The following is a 10,327-nucleotide window of genomic DNA, read 5'->3' as shown; positions in this document are numbered from 1 at the left end:
ACAGAGACTTTTGGGTTGTTGGACTTTTGGGTGATTCTTGGGTTGCTGGAATCAAGAGATTTTTGGGGTGTTGGACTTTTTGGACTTTGGGGTGATCTTTTGGGTTATTGGACTTAAGACCCTGAGGGGAAAAGGATACTGCCAAATTTACTTGGGGGTGGGTCTTTTGCTCATGGTTTGTGTTTTGAATCCTGTTTGTGGTGTTTTCCCAACATAATGCTGCATTGTTTCCCTCCTTTATTAAAAGGATTTTGCTACACTCAGGCTCCATGCTTGCGAGAGGGGAATTATTGCCTCTTAGAGGTGCCCGGGGGGTGGTATGTAATTGTCTCAGGTCACTGGGTGGGGGCTCGAGCCGGTTTTGCATTGCGTTATTGAAACGGAACCCCTGGATACTGAACCCGGCCCTTGTTGCTGCCAACTCAGATGGGCAGAATGGTTACATAAGCATTTAGCCTGGTAATACGCTGCACTTCTATAATGCCTTCCCTATAAAGCCATCAAAGGAGATGACAAATATTAATTAATTCAGCCTCATCACACCCCTGTGAAACACAATAAGTGAGTATTATCCCCACTTTACAAACAAGAATAAAGAGCAATATCAACACTTTAGTACTGGAATCTGTCAGAAAGTGTTGGTTCTCCCAGTGGCTGGATTTTCTTGTTATCCGGACAGCAGCGTATCTCAACTGAATGGTTTGAGTAGGTTTTCTATCACTCATGGTGACTATCTTCAAAGATGCTGTAACCCACAAGCTCAATCTAACAAAAAACTGGCTCTGTATATGTCAATCCAGAAAATACCCATATGGACTAAATAAAAATCGTTTTCTGAATCTGTGGAATATCTCCCTTGGCCTTCCGCTTACACCCTTCCCTTTCCCTTGGATCTTCTTATATGTATTGATCCCACACTGTACATGTCCTTTAATAATGATATAAGTAGACCCTAGAGTTAATAGGCCCTTATTCTCCTCTTATAAAAACCAGTTTAGCTGTATTCAATTCAGTGGAATTACTCAGGAGTCCCAATTCTCACTTGTGTAAGACAACAACAATCAGCACTCACCCAGTTGAAAATGTATATGGTATATGCTAAATACAAACCTGCATTGATGTATCAGTGAGGATTCAATTAAAATCTGAAAATGTCAAGAGCAGCCAAAATTAAGGCTCTAGCAGCAACATTAATCTGGCCACCTTGTACAGACTGGTGTCTTATAATGTTCACTCTTTAAAAAATAGTAATATGAAGCTGCACACTTTAGAAAAGCATGTTGGGCTCCCCAGAATCAGATAAGTACCACAGGTCTGAAGAGAGCCCTTCCATTACTGTGAATATAAGTCTTCGTTCCAGCATGGACCTGGGCAGCCCATTGTCAGACAAAGAAAGTAGAAGGGCTGCTGTGGGCCTGACAGGTACTCTGCTAGATCTATCTTATCATGGAACTCAGTTCTGTGACTTTCTGCTTCTGTGGTATGGAAAAGAAAGATCACTATGTCTGAAGAGAACATGGAATAAAAATAGGAAGGGCTGGGGTCCATCAATTTTCCATTCCTGCAATTCCAGGAAGCAGAGCATATGGGGCAACCCAACCAGATGACTACTAGTAAATGCTTCAAAGGAAGGTGAAAAATCCTCAGGCCTCTGTTAGTTTTCCCTGGGGGAAGATTACCCCTTGTCTCCAAAAAGGATAATCTGTTCAACCTTGTGCATGAACAAGAATCGCATACTGAAGGATAGGACCCTAAAGTACTGATATAGAGGCCCCAAACTCTTTAGGGGTGCCCCATGATTTCTTAAGTCAGACAAGTAAACAATTACACCAGAGATCGAAATAAAAGCAGCCACTACTGAAAAACACAGGAAGAAAGCCAAATACACAAGCAATTAAACAAGGAAACAGCACAGCTTAACAAACCAGAAACACTATATACAAAAACAAAACAAAGAAAAACCCTCAAGCTCGTCAATAAACTAGGCAACTAGTACGTATGACCACTGCTCATCACGGTGACCAGCATTGTCTCATTGTTTCCTTGTGCTTTCCACCCCCATCCATTTGTTGTCTATAGTCTTTTACTAGGATTGCAACCCCTTTGGGGTTTGGCGTTTCTTTGGTATGCTCGTATGATATCTGGTCTCTAGGTGCTATTGAAAAACAAATAAAATAAACAAATAAATAAATAGATCCCTTCAGGCAGCTCAGCATATGGCTGCACAGCTGTGTGAAGCTCAGCAAGACCCTTGATGCAACTCACATGGCATGTATTCATCTATTTTGTTTCTTGCTCTGTCTATACCTCTGAAGACCTGCATATAATTAGATCGGAACTGCTATTATTCCTGTCTGGAGCCAGGAAGATAAGGAGAGTGAGGAATATAGAAACTACAGCAATGAGGACAGTAAAGTAGCTTGATCCAAAGCCCAGCAGTGACAGTCTTTCTACTAACTCCAGTGGGCTTTGAACCAGGCCCTGAAGGTCATATTTTCAAAGGTATTTAGGTGCCTGCTGGGATATTCAAGAGTACCTAAGCAGGTCAGGCACTTTTGAAAATCCCAGTAGGTGCCTATCTTCATGTTTAGACACCTAAATACCTTTGAAATTCTGGCCCTTCATGCTTAGAAGGGATACCTCTTCCCACCCAGCTGCTGGGAAGGGAGGAGAAACAGACCCATCTCTCCCAGGAGTGAGAAAGAAAGAAAGAAAGAAAGAAAGAAAGAAAGAAAGAAAGAAAGAAAGAAAGAAATCCCATTTGTAAAGAGCCACCAGTTCATCATAGTATGATGTTCTAGTATTGTTTTGTGGTGCTTTTATTGTGCTGCTGTATCAAGATGGGATGACAGTATCACCCTGCACACAACAGCATCAGGACTCCAGCATGTATTACACTGCAACTCTACTCCATGGAAGTGACTCTTGAGGTCTTCAGGGTCACATACCACTGCTTTAAACCTTCCTTCATATCTGAGTGGACATGCCCATGAAAGAACATGAAAGAGTAAAACAAACATTTTTGAAGCAGCTGTGTGCAACCATCTTGCAAACATTGGGGAGGGAACTGTCTTCACATGTCTTTTGTACAGTCTCTAGCACAACGGGGCCCCAATCCTGACTGGGGCATCTGGACAATAGTATAATGCAAATAATAATAATGGGTACAAAAATCTTCACTCACACACCCTTATGGTGATGATAAAGAAAAATATTGATGTTCTTTTAACCCACTGATCCTAAAAATAAATCACTTGTTCCAAGTTAATGAATGGCTGAGTAGAATTGTTTTATTGTCCTGTTTGTTAAAATGTTGCAGGGATTTTATTTTATTTTATTTTATTTACAAATGATGCACTAGAAACTCTAAGACCATGTAGCGTCATAACCTCTAACTCCTTCTAGGAAATCATCAGTTCAGCATGCCCGTCTTTGGCTTTCAGTTCTTCTAAAATGTGACTTACTGCAGGAAGAAAAAGCAGTTTCATCAAAAATAATGTGTTTAGAAACACCTGTTTGTTAGTCAATCCCATTTCAAATCCAGCAGTCAACTTTGCTGCATGTCAATCACACAGAGGGTCAATTACACAGTGGACACTGCCAGTCATTCCTAAAGTCAGCTGCCAGGCTAAGACTCCTATAGGGTCCTAAAGTCTGCTGTGTACACTGAATATTTACAAATTTAACTGATTAACTTGAGGACTTCAGTAACAGCAGCGGGAATCAAAGCTCTGTCTCCCATATGAACGCTTCCATTACATATATGCTTTTTATAAAAACACCTTTTAAAAAAAAGACAACTTGTGAAAAATATATATATGCACTAAAAACATCCATTGTAACAAACCTGGAATGTCAACTTTTCCAGCCACCAGGTGTAAATCTACTTAGCTTTTATAATCAGACATACTCAGAGTATAAAGGGGAGACCATCTGCTTTCAAGCAGCTAGACCATTTATTTGCAATTTACTATGATGCCTATTATTTTTTCTTCCCAGGATAAATTAATACCTACATACCTTGGAGCTCATTTTGAAGATTAGTCTTAACGTATCTTCAGAAAGGGCAAGATTTGGGATTACTTCTCTGGACCACATGAGCAGGCAAAGACTAATTGGGAGCCTCGGAACAAAAAATACAAGTACACATTTTTTTAATTTGTTAAATAAAGGGAGGGACTACTTTAACTTTTACATCTAGCTACTGCTACCTGGCTTAAAAATACATTTCAACTCCAAGCTATCAGAAGGAACTTCTTTTCTCCCTTTGTCCTGCTGCTTGAATAGACATCCGGAAAAATCTAGCTGTGCTCCCAAAAGGGATTCAGGCCCAGTTAGATCTTAATCCTGCAAGGTGCTGTGCGTTCATGCCCTGATCCAGTGAAGCACTTAAGCATGTGCTTAATTTTAAGCACATGAATAAACCCATTGACTTCCATGGCACTATAGATGTTTAAAGTTAAGTGCTTTGCTGGAGTGGGAGAAGAGTGCTTAGGGACTTCCACAACTGAGCTCTTCATGGGTTGCAGAGCTGACACAGGATTTGCAGCTTTCACTGGGTGCTTACTTTACTTGTATTTAAACCAAGCCTGGGACTTGGAAGTATTCAAACTACCTTTTTATTTTCACCATGCTTTATGTACCAGTGTGTACTGAGAGGCAACATTCAGTTCCACAGTTGATATAATTTAGGATACCCTTTACTATTTGGAACTATATGTTCTTTATTCAAAAAGAAAATTAAAAAAGATTGCAGATATATTTTTCATTAATATCTATATCGGAGTTTGCTAGCCAGTGGCTTATTGGTATCATGATGTCCTTTTTTTAATAGGTAGATTTTTGGAAGAATGACAGGGACAATGATTACATGACATCATTCCTGCATGTTCTGGTGAAATGAAGTTAATACAGACATCCTGTAGACAGTATGAAAATGATAGTAATAATTATAATACTAGCTCTTATATAGAGCTTTTCATCAGTCAATTTCAAAGTAAAACTGAGGCACAATGAGAGGCCATGACTTCCCCAAGATCACCCAGAAGTCCAGTGGCATAATCCAGAATAGAACTCAGGTCTCGAGTCCCAGTCTTGTGCTCTATCTAGTAGGCAACATTTCCTCCAAAATATTGTTATTCTGATTTGGTTTGGGGGCAAGGAAATATTAAGTTTAATTAAAAACAGGAGATACTCATCCCAAACCTCAGAGCAGGCCTTACCATGAGGCGAACTGAGACAGCTGTCTCAGGTGCCAGATTGTGGGGTGGTGCCACTACGACCCAGAGTGTAGAAAATTGTGTCTGCTGCTGGTGCATATGTATTCTCTCTGCTCTAGATGCACAGAGACGGTGGAGTGCTGTGCTGGAGGAAGGAGAGCACAAGAGACATGGCAGGCAGGCAGGAGAAAAGGTGAGAGGGAATAACAGAAAGCAGCAGGAGCTGCAAGGAGAGAGAGAGGGAGAGGAGGAGCCTCTTATGTACCTCTCTAGTACCCCCAGGAGCCTGGACAGATTAACACCAGCTTCTCAGGGACCTTCTTGTTTCCTGCTGCTTCCCTGAACCCACTTGAGGAGAACAGGCAGTCAACTGAAGTAGTAGGAACCAGTTAGGCCCTTAAGACGCTGATATCTTCCCTCACTCAGGCCCTGCCACCAACCTGCTTATTTGTCCCCTTCAATTGAGTGTTGTATATCTGGCACAGAACAGCAGTCATGAGTGAAAGAAGAAAACGCCCCTTTGGGGCAGCATTCAGAAAAAGAAAGCAAGCAAAGGAAGCTTTTCTATCTAAGCAGGAAGGAGTTCTCCTGAGATACATAGACACAAATGTTCACGGTGAGCCTTCCGGCCCCAGTGAGGATGTGAGTGGTGAGGAGATGCCTGATCTTCCAGTTAGTCAGAGTGCAGGTGACCTGGCAGCATCCATATCTCCATCTCAAATGGATGTGACCATGCACATTCCTGAAGAAAAGTGTAGATCAGAGAAGAGTGTGCTGGAGGCACAAGAAACAGCTGCTGCTGAGTTTAGTTCCTTAAGTCTAGATGATCCAGGACTGTGGACCCACTTGAGCAGTAGCCTGAGGGACTTCCTTGTACTGCATGGGCCACAGCAAGTGAAAAACTTCATGTTCCCCAAAGACAATGAAAATAGAAGTTTCCATCCAACACATTATTGGTGTGAAATCCCCAATGGTGACAAAGTGGAGAAGCCATGACTTATGTGCTCAAAAACCCAGAATGCTGCATACTGTTTTTGATGCAAACTCTTCCAGTCTAATGTTCCAGCCACATTGGGTTCTACAGGAACAAAGGACTGGAAAAATCTGGATAGAAATCTGGCATGCCATGACAAGGCAGCAAATCACCAGAGAGCATTCCATAGGTGGAAAGAGCTTGAGATGAGACTAAGGTTAAATGCCACCATAGATGATCAACATCAAGAGAAAATTGCATCAGAGTCTCTTTACTGGCAAAATGTTCTGAAAAGCCTCATTGCCATTGTGAGAATGCTTGCTACCCAATACCTAGCACTGTTTGGCACTTCAGATCAGCTGTATGTGCCAAACAATTGAAACTTCCTTAAAATTGTGGAGCTGATGGCTGAGTTTAATGCTGTACTTCAGGAGCATCTAAGAAGAGTCACCACCCAAGAAATGTACACACACCACTATCTTGGAAAAACAATTCAAAATGAGATCAGACAGTTACTGGCAACAAAAGTCAAACAGAAGATTGTGGCAGATCTGAAGTCAGCAAGATATTACTCTGTTATTCTGGACTGCACACCTGACATCAGCCATATGGAACAAATGATTTGAATGGTAGGTTTTGTAACAACAATCGAACCTAGTGAAAATGTCCCTGCAATGGTGACTGTCAGAGAGCATTTTCTAGAATTTATTGACATTGATGATACTACAGGAGCTGGTATGACAAATGTGCTTCTTAAAAAGCTGGAAGATACAGGAACTGTGATAGCTGACATGAGAGGTCAGGGCTACGATAATGGTGCCAACATGAGAGGAAAGAACAGAGGAGTGCAGACACGGATCCAAGAGTTAAACCCTCAAGCTTTTTTTGTCCCATGCCTTTCTCATTCATTGAACTTGGTGGTCAGTGATGCTGCATCAGCTTCTAATCAGGCAGCTGAATTTTTTAATGTAATTCAAACCATCTATGTATTTTTCTCTGCATCAACTCATCAGTGGCAAATTTTGAAGCAACATCTGGGAACATCTTCTCTGACACTGAAACCACTGAGTGCCATGCGATGGAAAAGTTGAGTGGAGGCGATAAAGCCTATCAAACACCAAATTGGGAAGATAGATGATGCTATAGTTGCCATTATGGAGGATAATGTTATGACAGGAACTGTTTGTGGGAGAACAGTGGCAGAGGGAAATGGAATCACCAGAAACATACATAACTTCAAATTTCTGTGTGGCTTAGTGTTGTGGCAAGACATACTGTTTGAAACAAATATTGTAAGCAAGAGACTCCAAGGTGTTGACCTTGATATATCTTGAGCAATGGGACAACTGGACAAAGCAAAGTCATACCTAAAGTCTTACCGGTCAGATGAGGGATTTCAAAATGTTCTGAAGAGTGCACAGAAGTTGGCAGAGGAACTTCACGCCAAAGCTATTTTCCCCCCTATTCAAGAATACAAGAGTCACCAAAGAAGAAGACATTTTGATTACAAGGCACGGGATAATCCCATAAGAGACCCCAAACAACAATTCAAAGTTGAATTCTTTAACCAGGTGCTAGATTGTGCAGTCAGTTGAAGAACATTTCATGCAGCTCAGGGAACACAGCAGTATTTGGGATGTTGTATGATATTCCAAAACTCCTCATTATACCTGAAGAAGACCTACACCAGCAATGCAGGGCACTAGAGACAGTGTTGACACATGATAACATGCACGATATTGTTGCGAGTGATTTAGGTGATGAACTGAAAGCCCTTTCAAGATACATTTCAGCAGGATCAACTCCAAAGGCTGTTCTGGAATATATGTGCTGTGGCAAATTGCCAGTACTACTATAATGGGTCTCACACTTTTTCTTCTTGGGGGAGGGTTCAGGGTGCCGTTTTTTGCCCCTGAACTGGGATATTAACTGCCCCACTAGTGTCCTAGAGGAGGGGAGTGGAGAGGGAGGGACCCGGGCCTGCCCTCTACTCCGGGTCCCAGCCCAGGGGCCCTAGGGATAGCGGTAAACCACTTGAACTAGCGGTTCCTTCCCCTGGGCTACTTCCCTCTCCTGCCCTTCAGCTTGTGGGGGCTTCCTGCCCTCCCTCTGCACAAGCCAGGTGTCCCTTTACCTAGGGTCTTGGTCTTCTTAGCCCACCGCAGCACTTCTCCAAACTTTCCTCTGTTTCCCTCCAAACTGCTCTCTGCTCCAACTCCAATCCACTCTGTTTCTACTCCTTCAAACTGTTCTCTGCTTCAACACCAATCCTCTGTGCTCCAACACCTTCCCCTGTCTGATTGAGGCAGGGGTTTATATCAGGTGACTGACTTCAGGTGCTCTAATTGGCTTCAGGTGCTCTAATTAATCTATAGCAAACTTTCTTCCCTCTACAGGGAATAAGGCTCCCTTTTAACCCTCTCCTGCTGCCATGCTGTATCACAGTGCACAAATAAGATGACCACCCTCTTTCCAAATGCTTTTGTTGCTCTGCGCATACTTCTAACACTTCCTGTAACAGTTGCCAGTGGACAACGCAGCTTCTCCAAGATGAAGTTAATAAAAACACATCTACATTCCACAATGACACAGGAGAGGCTGGTCAGCCTTGCAACCATCTCAATAGAGCATGAGCTGGCCCAGACTGTGGACCTTCAGGAAGCAGTTCAAATCTTTGCAACCAAGAAGGTACGGAAAGCACCACTTTGATTATTCAAACATATAAAAATGCCAGTGTTTACTATGCAGACAAGAAAAGTTACATTTGCTGTTCAGGCGTTTGAAAGTTAAGTGTTATTTAAAATTTTTGAACAAAGCATTTTAAGTTGTTAGTTCTCCTTTATTGGGGTAGGTAGCAAAGCAGTACCATGACAGGAGTAGAACAGGAAGAAGGCAGAATTGAGACCTTTCAAAGTTTTGGCCCAAGCGAGGGGCATGGGGGCGTCATTTGAGCTCCCCGCGTCAGGTGCCAAAATGTTGTGGGCTGGCCCTGCCAAACCTACCACCTTCTCATCAAATCACTCAAGTCTCATTCAAAGTCTCTGTCAACGTCTGATATTTTTGCTACCTTGTCTCGCATGCCAGATTTTCCCAGTGCTTCCTGGTTTAGCAAGAAGCTATGTTGTTATACAGATGGCATTAACTACTGTTTATCTTCCTTCAGCGTAGAGAAATTCTAAACAAATTTGGTATTACAAAATTTTTAATTGTTGCATAATTAATTTACATTTTACAGTTCATGAACATGATTAAGTTATATCTCTTCTATTTTACTGTTATGGGTTATCTCTGAGATTTCCCCACCAGCACCACCAAATTTTCATATATGCAGTAGGTCAGAACACTGCCTTTTGGTAGTAAAAAGTGTTTAAACTGGAAATGTTGCTGAATCTCTACAACTTCTCCACAGCAGAAACTCTATAAATTTGTGTGTCCATGACTGGGAGGATAAGTAAAATGCAGAATTGTGGGAAAGATTTATAAATCCATATTTAAAACACAATCAGTGTTCAAACAATCATAAGTCTTTAAGGGTAAAAATCCCTGTAGCACCATCACTGCTGACTCAGGCTCACGGGCTGCAGGGCTGGAAAAAAAAATCACTGTGTAGATGTTTGAGCTCAGACTCTAGCTTAGCTCTGGGACCCTCCACCCCTTGCAGGGTCCCAGAGCTCAGGCTCCATCCCTAACCTGAACAGCTACACAGCTCCAGAGCCCAAGTCCTGAAAGCCCAAGTCAACTGACCTGGGGCAGCCACAGTTTTTTATCCCTATGTAGATGTACCCGAAGTTGTGGCTAGATTTAACATATAGAAATATCAGGCCAGACAATTATTTCAATTATCTCAGGGTAATTCTGGAGTAGCTTTAGGAGTCAATTAAATTAATCCAGATTCACACAGAGGTAACAGAGATTAGAATTTGGCCCAAGGTACGTGATTCTGGCTTTTTATAGGTAGAACAGGTTCCATTAGTAACTCCCTTCCCTGTTTAACATTTACTAAATAAATACGACATCACAAATATGGACCAATAAACTCCTATCAAGGACCATGTAATATTAAGATCAGCACAATGTTGTCTATTTAGGAATTTGTTTATCCTTTCATCAGTCTAGTGCCCCTTTAATGCAAATC

General features: G+C 41.9%; 1 long non-coding RNA gene across 1 annotated transcript; it reads right to left on the bottom strand.

Moving 5' to 3' along the window:
• Positions 1-3,285: 3,285 nt before the first annotated feature.
• On the bottom strand, positions 3,286-8,361 carry LOC120409234. The gene is made up of 4 exons (XR_005601223.1): positions 8,327-8,361; positions 7,572-7,653; positions 4,021-4,123; positions 3,286-3,463 (listed from the first exon to the last, which is right to left on the bottom strand). It is a non-coding gene; the product is annotated as an uncharacterized LOC120409234 (long non-coding RNA).
• Between the last annotated feature and the right edge of the window lie 1,966 nt (positions 8,362-10,327).

Source organism: Mauremys reevesii, linkage group 7 (genome assembly GCF_016161935.1).
Source record: "Mauremys reevesii isolate NIE-2019 linkage group 7, ASM1616193v1, whole genome shotgun sequence".
Classification (NCBI taxonomy): Eukaryota; Metazoa; Chordata; order Testudines; family Geoemydidae; genus Mauremys; species Mauremys reevesii.
The sequence above is the reverse complement of the archived record's forward strand: the minus strand, read 5'-3'. Positions and strand labels throughout refer to the sequence as shown.